This window comes from Pongo abelii, chromosome Y, assembly GCF_028885655.2.
Source record: "Pongo abelii isolate AG06213 chromosome Y, NHGRI_mPonAbe1-v2.0_pri, whole genome shotgun sequence".
Taxonomy (NCBI): domain Eukaryota; kingdom Metazoa; phylum Chordata; class Mammalia; order Primates; family Hominidae; genus Pongo; species Pongo abelii.
Window position 1 is genome coordinate 38,474,350 of NC_072009.2, and position 14,841 is coordinate 38,489,190.

Genomic DNA, 14,841 nt, shown 5'->3' on the forward strand with positions numbered 1-14,841 from the left:
GATTGGGATTGAATTCCAGGGTGATGTAGTGAAGAGATGCTAAAGTTTCTTCACCAGTGTCATCGAAGTTTATACAATGAGGTAGGATTTTCATCTCTCCCATCTAAATGACCACAGGGTCCCCAGTCAATAATGTCTCCCATTAGCATGGACTGATGTCTAGCTAGGAGGCCAAGACACTGGGTCCAAGGATGGGGGTAAGAATTATCAAAGGAAGCCCATTCTGCATAATTAATAAAACTTGAGTGATGGGGCTGGGAGTGATTAGTAGCTATACCAGTAATGTTAATAGAGCTAAGGCGTAATAAGTACATAATTTTTCCATAGTAACTCAATCATGCTTGGGATTAAATTGCAAGGCCACTGCAGTTGACTGATGTGCCCTGGGTGAGGCATAAAGAAGTCTCTGCAATGGAGCAGCATAATTGATAATCATTGTTCTGAGAATCTAATTGCTCTGTGTCGGGGAGTTAGGTGTTCTGGTGCCCACACTCCATGATCATGATAGATCACAGGGGGACTGTCAATCCAAATTACAGTCCATAATACTTAGGGATTGGAAACATATGTCCAATATGTTTTTGTCTCTGCACAGGGAAAACAAACCACACAGGGTGTTACAGGTAGCATGGCCATAAACGTGAAGGCAGGGGTTTTTACCTGAACCTGGTGCTCCAGCACTTTCAACTGACTCACAGCTTGTAATGGAGGAGTTGCATCCATAGTTGGGATAAATGGTTCTCTCCAGTCTCCCTTTCCATGGTCACAAACACCTTGAGGGCACCCACACATTTTATCCATCTCCTGAAAAAACACAAGCATACCCTCGTCCTTACATCAGTAAATCTACTGAGCCTTTTCATCATCCTTCTTCTGGGTATTTTCATAATAACTTTTGGTATACTTTCCTTTTTCCCTCTAACATTTACCAGTGTCCTTCTGCTGCAGTCTTACTATCGGTGACAAAAGTCAAAAAATTAAAGTAAATAAGTTTAAAAAAATTAAAGTAAATAAGTAAAAGTAAATGTAATTTTGTTTGAGGTGGTATCTGGTCTCTTATTTTTGCTTTCTGTTTTTCCAGCACATGTTGTAATGTTTGATTTGCCCACTGTATAATTCCTTATCCTTGAGGAGTGTAAGGAATTCCTGATTTATGAGTGATTGAACATAGCTATAATTTTTTTAAAAAATGATAACTAACATAAGCGGGTCCATTGTCAGTTTTTTATTTTATTTGTTTAGGGACCCTATATGAGCAAATGATGAGAGACAATGTCATTATACATGACCATCTCTCTGACCTGTTTTGCATGTAGCATTCAGCAAATGAGAATAAGTGTCTATAATCACATGAACAAAGGAGAGCTTGCCAATGGCAGCTTCATGAGTAACATCCATCTGTCAGATTTCATTTGGAGCTAAGCCTCATGAGTTACAACCTTCTATGGGTGCAACTCCAGGTACTTGCTGGAAGGTAGGACAGGCTTATACAGGCTGCAGCCTGGCTGTGAGGCAAATGAAATACACAAATAAAGGCAGAGGAGGTTTGAAGCAGTAATGCATGAGAAGCTTGAGCTTGTTGAAATACAGAACAAATCAATCTATCTGCTCTATGATTACCTAGAAACAGTAGTGTAGAGAGTTGTGTGGGAAATCAAATATGAGAAATATAAAAAGGAGCAGCACAAGAGCAAAGGGCTTGTTGAAGTCTTAGGAACAAGTTAAACAGCTGTTGTTCTAGGATGCTTTAAATAGTGGCAATCGTAATGTGACTGGCTACATTACAACATAAGCTGAATCACAGACAGTGTTAATAGGAGATGAAGCAGTGAGTTGTAAAACCGGAATAACTGCCATTAGTTTTGAGCATTGAGCTGAAACTCCAGGAATTTTTATTCTTTGAGTAGGCTTAGGCCCATAAGTAGCGGTGCAACCTTTGGAAGAGCCATCAGTAAAATAGGTCTGGCGGTTTGAAATGTGTTTGTGATGAGTAATCACAGGGAAGATGAAAGGTTGAGCTTTTAAAATTGCAAAATTTTGTCTGATGGATAATGTTTATCTATTATTCCTACAAAGTCTGCAAGAGCAATTTGCCACACAGTCAACATTTCCCACGCTGCAGCCTGTTGTTGGGAATCCAGTTTTTTCCCTTCATAGTTTTAGACTTGCTCTAAAGAGAAAAATATTTTTTTCTAGATCATATCTCTTAAGCATTTTGCATGTATGCCTACCCATTGTTATAAGTTGAGTAATTAAAGAAAGATAAACTTGCAGACACTTTTACTGTCTGATTGATTTCTTTTTTTAAAGCTGTCTATTACAATTACAGATTTTTCTATGAACTGGCATAAAAGTCCTGTTGGAGAATGGGGGTAGAAAGAATAAAGAGAACCAAAGATTTTGTGGCTGTAGCAGGGAGGCATGTGTTTGCTGAAGCATTTGCTCTACAAGCTGTAACTCAACTTCTGTCTCCTTAGTCAGTTGCCGAGGAGAATATAATGAATAATCTCCATGGAGTGTCTGAGTGTTTGAGTTGATAACTATCAATACCTCATACTGGACACAGACAATTTATGTCCCCTAATAATTTTTGGAAATCATTCATGATTTGTAATCTCTCCCTGGGGAGGACTAGTTTCTGAGGTCAAACCTTTATTTCAGTAACAATAGTGCCTAAGTATTGGTATTGGGAGGTCGTTTATACCTTTCTTGAGCTATTTTGAGATTCCATTTAGGCAAACCCTGTTTTTTTCTCTGAACAATTGGTGTAATTGTTCCATAGGAGCACCCAAAAGAATGTCATCCATATAAAGAATGATGAAGGCAGTAGGAAATATATTATGAGGCTCCTTTAATGACTGTCCTACAAAATGCTGACGTAGCATAGGAATGATGAGCATGCTTTGGGGTAAAACTCTCTCACTGGTAATGAGAGAGGCTATTTTTGATTGCTAGAAGGCACAGAGAAAACAAATCAAGGCTTATCCATCTCATGTAAGAGTATAGTAAGGAAAGAATTTTTAAGATCTACTGCTATGAGAGGCCAGTCCCTTGGAATGGCTGTCAGGAAGGGGAGACCTTGTTGTAATGCACCCATTTATTTAATCTGTGCATTAGTTGCTCTCAAATCATGTAGTGATTTGCTGGGAAAATGATCTCTTCTCTGTATACTAAAGGTTTGCTGAAACTTTTCACTTGTGTTCCCACTACTTAATCTTTTAAATTAAGTATTTGTGTGTGTGTATTCCAACTAAGTTTTCAAAGAGCCATGTCTTTCTTCCTGTTGGGAATAAAGATTCTACTATCTGTTTACCTTACTTTGTCTTTCACCCTCCCTTTATCTAGATTTTTTTCACTTAATATTTTTAGACTGGTTGTAGTAAACACATTGTTCATCTTCAAATCGTTCTGTTGCCTGAAAAGCTGCCAAATTTTCTGACAAATATAGAATTGGGTTTAGGAGTAATGCAGCATCTTTCCACATAAAATGAAACACCTCTGTTAGATTTTGGAATGCCTCTATATATCTATCAGAGTAATCAGAGAACTTGACTGGATATAAATTTGTTTTTTTTTCAAAATCTTGCAATAAAAAGTAAACCTGAAACTTAGTAGTACCACGTTTATTTGACATTTTCTGCAGGGCCTACAGTGAAGGTGCAGGGTTACTGGGTGGCACAGGGAGCGAAACTGATGATAGAGCTATTGGAAAGTGTGTAAAAGAAGGACAGGTAGGGTATTTAGAAGTTGCATTTAACGGCTACCCAGAGGTTTGTCTCTCTGATTTTGGGAAATTATCTTCTGTAGCCTTGCTTGACATGACTACCAAAAGGCCAGAATCAATTTTACAATGCTTACAGTGGTCTGGGTTATCTCCCAAGGTAAACAAAGCTTGTACATCAGAAACTCATACTAATGGATATTTCATCTGAAGAAAACATCTGATAATTAGATACTTTCAGATAAAATTTTATCTCAGAAGGCCAGGAGTTTTTGTCTTAGAGCTAGTGTAATTTCCATATCTTTGTGCAGTATAATATGAGCCTTGTTTTTTCCCTCTGAGTCTTGAGGGCAAAGAAATTCCAGCGTTTCAGAATGCACTGGAGAAAGTGCAGACTGAAGAGAGTTTGCTACCAAATGAAAAATAAGAAAGATGAAATGTGCCTTATTTATTTTTTGTCAATTTGACCCTGGGTGGGGAAAAAGATACAAAGTGTCTTCCTTGTTATTTCTTACCTCCCAACTCCTTTGTGTCAGGTGAACAACATAGGTGCCCTTCAGGGATGCCAACATAAGCTTCACCTATGTTTTCAGGGAAGGTAGCTGGCAGGAGTAGGCCTGTTTACTGGTGTACAACCCTAGCTCTCCATTGCTGATTCCTTGTTTGTCTCCTAAGCCCATTCAACCAAAAGAACTTCCAGGTACCTGGGAAGCCTGTGAGAGATTATACAGTAGCTGGATTGAAGAAAGAGTCTTTAATAGAGTTTGAGTCTTTATACTCTCTCTGGCTTCCCTTACTGTGGTCCAACAAAACATTGGCATCGCTGAGAATAAAATGGATTGACTTGGAAATGTAACATTCTCTTCTTGTTAACATATCAATGTAGCTGGTGCCTCAAAAAAAAAAAAAAAATGCCTTTCCTTCTTTTATAAAAGCATCAGCCCTGAGGTTATAATTTGTCTCTCAAGAGCAGATTCTTTTGACTGTTGAAAGTGAGAGTCTTACAACTAAGAGCAAGATGTGGAAGAGAAAGTTGGAAACTATACGTTTTAGGCAAAGTGCTGACACCGCTCTACACAGAGAAAAACTCCATTTTACTAGGTGGAACTGTAGAATCTGAAATATTAAGTGAAAACACTGATTCCAAACACTTTTTTGTCAAAAGTTAGAAAAGGAGGGTTAAGGCTTGATAAAAATTTCCCACAGTATGCCTCTTAAATTAATAAGACAGTAGAGAAAGAAGAAGAAGAAGAAGAAAGAAGAAGACGAAGAAGAAGAAGAAGAAGAAGAAGAAGAAGAAGAAGAAGAAGAAGAAGAAGAAGGAGAAGAAGAAGAAGAAGAAGGAGAAGAAGAAGAAGAAGAAGAAGGAACAAGAAGAAGAAGAAGAAAAAGAAGACATGCAGGAGAATGTATTCACTTGGGGTAAAATAACTTTTCTTACAGTGTTATAAACGTCTATCATTGATTGCCAAAAAGGTTTTCACCAGCTTAAAATTTAGACTAATATCTTCAATTTTGTTTGTTTCCAAGACACCACCAAAACAGCAATATTTAGTAATATTCCTGATTACTAAATCACCAACTGACTTCACCCAATAAGATTGTATCTCCAGGTTGCAACATTGCATACTAAGAAGAAATAAGAGACATGATTGACATAAAAAGAAAAACAAGAAAATTAAATAGAAAATTCTGGAATTCCTGATGCCAACACCCTGAGGGGCTGTCATTGACTGGCCTAACTTAAGAAGGCTTTAGGTAACACTGAGATGTAGCCTTGGCCAGAAACTTTCAATTGCCTTAAGATAGCTTCCAAGTCTCTTCATGCATAAGCTGCTTCGTGAAGAATAATGAGTTGGAACAGAAGCAACCTTTTCATCAACTGATGGTGTTGGGGGATTGTCAGTTTTCTCCCACCAGCCTGTCACCTGAGTCTTATAAGGCTGGAAGCCATCCTATTGATTTGAACTGGCTGACCGAGTCTCAGTGTTGTTTGCTCTTGAGTACAAAAAAGAAAAAAATTAGGACCAAATCCTCAAAAACAAAAGTAAAGGAAAGAATTTGAAGAAGTGCTCCTATACTCTTACTCACTCTTCAATATATTGCTTTCTTAGACCATGTACCAAATATATATAAATTGAAAATGGGGCTTTTGTCTCTTTCCCACTCATTTTTTTTTGTGGACTGATTTTCTGCTTTGCCTGGACATATGAAACATGCTATTTGTCTCTGAATCTCTCTGTTGCCTGTGGGGCTTCCTGTTGCTCAGCAGTACTTAACGTTTGGCTTGGGAATGACATAACATGTTGCCATGCAAAATCAAAATTTGGGTAAGATTTTGGAAAGCTTCTTTATATTCAACTGGGTTATCAGAATACTTTTCTAGGTCCCAATCTATTTGTCTAAAGTCTTGTAATTAAAAGAGAACCAGGAACTTAAAGGCACAATTTTTATTGGGCATTTTCTTTAGTGGTAGTGGTTTAATGGAGTCTTGGATGGGAGAATTGAAGAAGCTGAGGATTATAAAGCGACTGGAAGAGTCACTGGATATGGGACATAAAAAGAGCTGGAGCAACTGGAAGTTTCTTCTGAGGGTTTCCCAGGGGTTTGTTTCTCTGACTTTTGAGAATTGATCACTAGACACAAGTCTGATGTGCTTAGAGGGCATGGTCAACATTACAATGTTTACAAATATCTGGGTTGTTTTATAATACCTAACCTTGTTTTTAATATGACTAGATTCTCCCTTAGATACCTAACATTGTTTTTAATATGAATAGACTCATCCTTACAGACACTCTTTCCCTGAGTCTGGACTGAGTCAAACGCCCCAGGACTGGCTAAGCACCATCTGCCAGTGGTTGTAGAACTCCTGATCACCACCTTTCTGGTCTAGGAAGAGCAATATCCAGTGAGTCAGTGGGCTAGACAGGGGATCAATCCCAATATTCAGTGACTGTTACAAGATGGCATACTCACACCATGTCAGTCGGCCTGGAATACTCCATTTTTGCCAGTCCAGAAACCCAGAAAAAATGATTACCGGCCAGTACAGGACTTAAGGGAAGTTAACAAATGTACAGTTACCATCCATCCAACTGTGCCTAATCCTTATACTCTACTCAGCCTGCTGCTGCCAGAACATACAGTATACACTGTCCTTGACCTAAAGGATGCCTTCTTTGCTATTCCTCTGGCCCCAAGAGCCTACCAATCTTTGCTTTTGAATGGACAGATCCTGGCTTGGGAGACACTACCCAATTGACCTGGACTTGGTTGCCTCAATGTTTTAAAATTTCTCCTACTCTTTTTGGGGAAGCTTTCCAGCAGGATCTTATACCATTCTGAGCCAGTCACCCAACTGTACATAGATGATCTTTTATTAGCTACTGAACCTGCTGACAGCTGCCTGCAACATAGTAGGGACCTACTTTACCTCCTTCAGGAACTCGGATATCGGGTCTGCAAGGAAGGTCCAGCTTTGTCTTCCTAGAGTGTCCTACCTGAGTTACAAGATAAACCAAGGAAAAAGGGCACTCACCAGTGCCCAGAAGGAAGCTATCCTATGAATCCCCACTCCCACCACCAAGAGACAGGTACATGAGTTCCTGGGGGCCATGGAATACTGTCACCTATGGATATTAGGGTTCATGGAGACTGCCAAGCACCTGTAAACTCCTACAGGAGGGAATGGCCCACTAATTTGGACTGACAGAGAGGAACAAGCTCTTTAAAACCTGAAAAAGGCATTAACTGAGGCCCCTGCTCTAGCCCTTCCAAATATCTCAAAGCCATTTCATCTTTTTGTCCATGAAAACTAGGGAGTTGCTAAAGGGATACTCACTCAGATCTTGGGGCCATAGTGATGTCCAGTTACCTATTTGTCCAAGAGAATAGACCCCGTGACCTCCGTGTGGCCCAGTGGCCTGGGAGACATAGCAGCCACAGCAAGCCTAGTTCAGGAGGCTGATAAACTGACTTTAGGTCAAAACTTAACCCTTACAGCTCCTCATGCCATAGAAACTTTGCTGCAAAGTGCTCTGGCAAATGGATGTCAAACGCTCATATTTGACAGTATCAGAGCTTACTATTAGATCAGCCTTGTTTAACTTTCTCTCCCACAAAGTGTTTAAATCCAGTAACTTTACTCGCAGATCCAGACTTCACCAAACATGTCCATGACTGCCCACAACTGTTAGAGACCACAGAAACCGGCTGACCTGATCTCCAAGATGTGCTCTTAAAGGAGGCAGACACCACCATGGTTACAGACAGTAGCAGCCTCCTTGAGCAGGGAGTTCAAAAGACTGGTGCGGCCACCACCATGGAGATGGATATTCTGTGGGCCCAAGCTCTACCAGCTGGCACCTCAGCTCAGAGAGCTGAGTTAGTTGCCCTCACACAGGCTCTCCGATTAGGTAAGGACAAATGTATTAACATTTACACTAACAGTAGATAAGCTTTCGCTACTGTATATGTGCCTGGAGCCATCTATCAAGAGTGCAGGCTACTCACCTCAGCAGGAAAGATGATCAAAAACAAAGAAGAAATTCTAGCCCTGCTTGAATCCATATGGCTCCCTCAGCAAGTGGCTGTAATTCATTGCAAAGGACATCAAAGAGAAGACACGGCCATTGCCTGTGGTAATCAGAGAGTGGACTCTTTGGCCGTGGAAGCTGGATGGCTTCCAGCCATGTCTTTAACCTTACTGCCTGAAGTGTCCTTTCCACAGCCTGACTTATGCAATCATACTGTATACTCAGCAGAAGAAGTAAAACTAGCTTCAGATCTCTAGGCCAATAAAAACCAGGAAGGTTGGTGGATTCTTCCTGACTCCAGAATTTTTGTAGCCTGAGCTCTCGGGAAACATTTAATCAGTCGTCTACATTCTACCACCCATTTGAGAGATGCAAAACCGGCCCAGCTCCTGAGGAGCTATTTCAAGATCCCTCACCTCCAGAACTTAGCGGATCAAGCAGCTCTCTGGTGTATGGCTTGTGCTCAGGTAAACACCAGGCAAGGTCCTAAACCCAGCTCAGGCCACTGCCTCTGGAGAAACTCATCAGGAAAAAAGTGAGAAATTGACTTTACAGAAATAAAACCACACTGGGCTGAGTACAAATACCTTCTGATACTAGCAGACATTTTCTCCAGATGGACTGAGGCATTTGCCACAGAAAATGAGACTGCCACAATGGCAGTTAGGTTTTTACTCAATGAAATCATCCCTCAACATGGGCTGCCTGCTGCCATAGGGTCTGATAATGAACTGGCCTTCACCTCGTCTATTGCTCATTCAGTAATGCATTAAACATTCAATGGAAACTCCATTGTGCCTATTGACCCCAGAGCTCTGGGCAGGTAGAATGCATGAACCACACCCTAAAAAGTACTCTTATGAAATTGATCTTAGAGACAGGTGAGAATTGGGTAAGACTCCTTCCTTTAGCCTTTCTTAGAGTAAGATGCACTCCTTACTGGGCTGGTTTTTCACCTTTTGAAATCATGTATGGGAGGGCGCCACCTATCTTGCCTAAGCTAAGGGATATGCATTTAGAAGAAATATCACAAGCTAATTTATTACTCCTGCAGTCTCTCCAACAGATATGAGATATCATCCAGCCACTTGTCTGGGGAGTTCATCCCAATCCAGTTCCTGACCAGATGGGGCCCTACCACTCATTCCAGCCAGTGACCTGGTGTGTGTTAAGAAGTTCCAAAAAGTAGGACTCACTTCTGCTTGGAAAGGACTCATACTGTAGTCACCATGCCAACGGCTCTGAAGGTGGACAGCATTCCTGCTTGGATTCATCACTCCAGCTTCAAAAAGACCAACAAAACCCAGCAGGAAATGTGCATCCCCAAGCCTGGGCCATGCCCCTTAAAACTGTGTCTAAGTTGAGTGAAGCTATTAGATTAATTCTTTTTTTTTTTTTTTTACCTCTCCTGTTTGTTTCCACCTGTTACGCCCTCTGCACCTTCCTATTCCTTTCTTCTCACTTCTTTCATGCCAGGACATATATTTGCAAACATTACTTGGAAGGCAGGAACCTCCAAGGAGGTCTCTTTTGCAGTTGATTTATGTGCTTTGTTCCCAGAACCTGCCCTACCCATGAGGAAAAATGCAAGCTGCCAGTCGTGGGAGCAGAGAACGTCGACCTTGCTGCAGGATTTTGGACACTCCAGGAGCCAGACTGGATGTGGGAGCTGCAAAGGTACACTTTTACTTCTCTCCTGGAAATCATCCTGACTCTAGTTTTTGAGATACTTACCAGTTTTTCTGCCCTGACTGTACATGTGTAACTTTAGCCACTTACTCTGGGGAATCAACCTGATCTTCAACTCTTTCCATAGCTCATGTTTCCCATCCTAGACTGTGTACCAGAAAAAAATTGTAATACTCTAACTATGACCGCCCATAACCCTAATTCAGCTCAGTGGTATTATGGCATGTCATGGAGATTTAGGCTTTATATCCCGGGATTTGATGTTGGAACTATGTTCACCATCCAGAAGAAAATCCTGGTCTCATGGAGCCCTCCTAAGCCAATGGGGCTTTTAACTGATCTAGGTGACCCTATGTACCAAAAACACCAAGACAAGGTCGATTTAACTGTTCTGCCACCATTCCTAGTTCCTAAACCCCAGCTGCAATGACTACATCTCCAACCCAGCCTGATGTCCATTCTAGGCAGGGTACATCACCTCCTTAATCTCAGCCAGCCTAAACTAGCTCAAGATTGTTGGCTATGTCTAAAGGCCAAACCCCTTATTATGTGGGATTAGGAGTAGAAGTCATGCTTAAAAGTGGCTCTCTTTCTTGACATGCACGACCCTGTGCCCTCACACTAGGAGATATGTCTGGGAACATTTCTTGCCTAATTAGTACCAGATATAACTTATCTGCTTCTCCATTTCAGGCTACTTGTAATCAGTCCCTGCTTACTTCCTAAAGTACCTCAGTCCCCTACCAGGCACCTAATAATACCTGGTTAGCCTGCACTTCAGGTCTCACTCACTGCGTCAATGGGACTGAACCAGGACCTCTCCTGTGTGTGTTAGTTCATGTGCTTCCCTAGATATACGTGTACAGTGGGCCAGAAGGACAACTTCTCATCGCTTCCCCTGAATTGCCTCCCAGGTTTCACTGAGGCCTCCTGCTCCTAGTACCCCTCCTGGCTAGCCTTAGCGTAGCCGGATCAGCAGCCATTGCTATGGCTGCCCTGCTTAAGGGAGAAACTGGACTAGTGTCCCTGTCTCAACAGGTAGATGCTGATTTAAGCAACCTCCAGTCAGCCATAGATATACTGCATACCAGATACAGTCTCTGGCTGAAGTAGTTCTTCAAAATCGCCAGGGCTTAGATCTGCCATTCCTCTCCCAAGAAGGTTTATGCACAGCTCTTGGAGAAAGTTGTTTCTCCTATGCCAATCAGTCTGGGGTCATAAAGGATATTCTCCAAAGGGTTCAAGAAAATCTAGATAGATATCAACAAGAATGAGAAAATAACATCCCCTGGTATCAAAGCATGTTTAATTGGAATCCACGGCTAACTACTCTAGTCGCTGGGTTAGCTGGACTCTTCTCCTCCTGCTGTTAGGCTTAATATTCAGGCCATGTATATTAAACTGGTTTCTTAACTTTGTAAAGCAATGCATAGCTTCTGTCAAACTTATGTAACTTAAAACCCAATATGACCGACCCCCTTGTATAAATGAGGAATCAATGATTTGACTCCCCAAAAACACAAGTGGGGAATGTAACACCTAACCTTGTTTTTAATATGAATAGACTCACCCTTAGCTGAGAAAAGCGGATGAATGCCATTTGGCTCCTTCATTTACAAGACATCAAGGGCTCCTTACCCACCCCTTTTCCTCAAGGACTTTAACTTATGCAAGATTCTCAATGTATCAAAGAGTGCAATTAACTGATAAGGTGCTGAGGCAAGCGATGTCTGCAGTCCCCAGCAATTTGCTCAGAGATGGTACAATAAGGCCCCCACGTTTGTCCGGTAGATAACGCCCAGGGCCCCCTCACCTATCACCTTCTGGTGAATTTAAAGCCCCTGCACCTGGAACTGTTTGTTTTCCTGTAACCATTTGTCTTTTTAACTTTTTTGTCTGTTTTTTCTTCTGTAAGATTGTTGCAGCTAGAATCCCCACTCCTCTCTCTAAACTGAAGTATAAAAGAAAATCTAACCCCTTCTTTGGGGCTGAGAGAATTTCATGCATTATCCATCTCTTGATTGCTGGCTGATAAAGGAGTCTTGAATCCATCTCAAAGTGTGGTGATTTCTCTCTAACTTGCTCAGTTACAACAGTTTGCAGGACAAAGAAAGCTGGCACATATTGGACCTCAGACAATTTGCCTTCTCACTTGCAGACAACATCTAGATATTGGATAATATTCAGAGAGAAATTATGTAGATAGGATGGATTCTTGTTAAAACTACTTTAAGCAAAGAAACAGACTGAAATACCAGGCTGCAGGCAGATTTTTTAAAAAACCTGCACAAACCTGCAGTCCACTCATATAAAGGAACAAAGCCTATCAAAGAAACCCTTTTGTATTTTTTTTGGCCTAAAACATGCCTACAGTTTTCTGATAAAAGATGAAGAAGATTCTGCATAAAAACATTTCTCTTCCACAAAAAATCTCTATTTCTTCTACCCAGAGGGCTTCAGTGTGTTCTGATGAACACTTTTGTAGTCATGTGGATTCACCACTATATATATGTCTGCTATTGTGAGGTATCATCAGAGTTTTTCCTCTCACTGCAAATAATAATAATAATAATTATTATGACTGTACATGCTAAAAGTGAAATCTGATTGACAGCTTAAGCAAAAAATTATTCACAGCACAGATAGGAGACAGAATGGGTTTTTCACTATGAGGCAGTTTCTGATGTTTTTATGAATTAAGAAAACAGTATGCTTACTAGTCCTGAAGAAGTACTAGTTGGCTTGGCTCAGAACCTTGACCTGGACTGAAAGGTAGCTGAAATAAAAATTTATAGAAATTTTTATTTCTATAATAAAGTGGAAAGCATATCCAGAAAAAAAAAAAGAAGAAGAAAATAAAACTATTCAACAGAGGACACTGAAGCCCACTGGGTAAAAGGAATAGAGACTATTTTCTGGAAGTATGTGATTTATTTAAAAAAGAAAAATGTTTTTATGCAGACTCTTCTTCTTTTATCAGATTATCTGTTGGTACATTTTAGGCAAAAAAACAAACAAACAAACAAAAAAAAACTACGAAAATATTTACTTGTTAAGCTTTGTTCCTTTATATCAGTAGACAGCAGGTTTGTGCAGGTTTTTAAAAAATCTGCCTGCAGCCTGGTATTTTAGTCTGTTTCTTTGTTTAAAGTAGTTTTAGCAAGAATCCATCCTATCTACATAACCTTTTTCTCTCAATACTATCTAACATCTAGATATTCTCTGCAAGTGAGAAGGCAAATTGTCTGAGGTACTTTCTTTGTCCTGCAAACAACCCAGATATTTGTAAGCATTGTAATGTTGACCATGACGTCTTAGCACATCAGACTTGTCTATAGTGAACATTTCTCAAAAGTCAGAGAAACAAACGCCCAGGAAAGCCTCAGAAGAAACTTCCAGATGTTCCAGCTTTTCTTCTATCCCCTATTCAGAGGCTCCTCTAGTCACTTTATCATCCTCAGCTTCTCCAATTCTCCCAAACAACCCTCCATTAAATTGCTACCCCTAAAGAAAATGCCCAATAAACATGGTACTTCTAAATTCCTGGTTCTCTTTTAATTACAAGACTTTGAACAAATAGATTGGGACAGAGAAAAGTACTTTGATAACCTGGATGAATACAGAGAGGCTTTCCAAAATGTTATCCAAGTTTTTGATTTTGCATGGCAATATGTTGTCATTCCTAAGCCAAATCTTAAGTACTGCTGAGAAACAGGAAGCCCCACAGGCAACAGAGAGTTTCAGAGACAAATGACATATTTCATATAGCCATGCAAAGAAGAAAACCTGTCCCCCCAAAAAAAAGTGGAAAAGAGACAGAAGCCCCATTTCCAATAAGAAGGGAGACATTGCTCTTAAAAACCCTAACTAAAGGCCTACTGATTTAATGGATGAGTAGAAACAAAGACTTTCCGATGTACATATTAAAAAGCTTTCAAGAAACTGGAATCACATCTCTCAATTAATCTAAACTGGCCATATTGAAATAAAAAGAAAATCAAAATATTTCAGACTTCATGAAAAGGCTGAAAGGCTGAGAGAGGATTCTGTGGATTTTGTGAAACAATCCTATCTCCTGATTTAAATAAAATACAGATAATCTTAAAAGAAGAGTTTATTACTCAACCTTTACATCAGAAGGTAACTTCAAATGCAGGCTATGTTGTGGGATACCACATAGAAAAATTGTGGAGTGGCATTCCCGGTCTTTTACAGCAGGGACCACAAAGAGGCCCAGGAAAGGAGGAAAAAAACAGGAGTCAGACAAAGCACTAGTGACTGAATTACAGGTCTACAAAATTCAGGAGTTTTGAGCTGGACCTTCTAACTTCTTCAAGTTTGGCCATCCAGGACTCTTCAGGAAGAACTGCAGAGAAAACAAAAGGATGCCACCTCAACCCTGTCCAGCCAGTGGTGGCGACAACTGGAAGGTGAAATGTCTGCAGAGACATAGATTGCTTTCCAAGGCCAGATTTTAGATGATCCGTTAAGACTTATTGTGTCCCAGGGCTCAATTCAGATTTCATTTTTTGTATTCTCACCAATGAACCACGTGTAGCAAATTCTTATTGTGAGATATCACAAAGAGTTATTTGTCTCATGGCTGAAAACTTGAGGAAGGTGCACACAAATTGAAGTTAGAAACAAAGTGTAAGAAGGAAATTAAAATAGCTCTCCACAGTGGAAACCAAAATTAGTTGCCCACTGTGATGCTGGTGTTTGGGGTCCTCATGTATGGGGAAATGGAAGAGTGTGATGACTGATCTGGAAAAAGCTTTACTCAGCTTGGCCCATGACCTTGACCCACAACTAACAAGTGCTAATATAAAAGCTTGGCCCACGACATTGACCCATGACGAATCAGAGACTGACATGATAATTTATACCAGTTCC

At 40.4% G+C, this 14,841-nt stretch overlaps 1 long non-coding RNA gene across 1 annotated transcript in view; it reads right to left on the reverse strand.

The window, feature by feature from the left end:
* Window positions 1-14,841, reverse strand: part of LOC129053172 (uncharacterized) — a 38,754-nt gene that overhangs the window by 1,465 nt on the left and 22,448 nt on the right. Inside the window, exon 4 of the long non-coding RNA XR_008518250.2 lies at window positions 661-804. This is a non-coding gene — a long non-coding RNA (uncharacterized LOC129053172). The remainder of the gene's footprint in view (window positions 1-660; window positions 805-14,841) is intronic.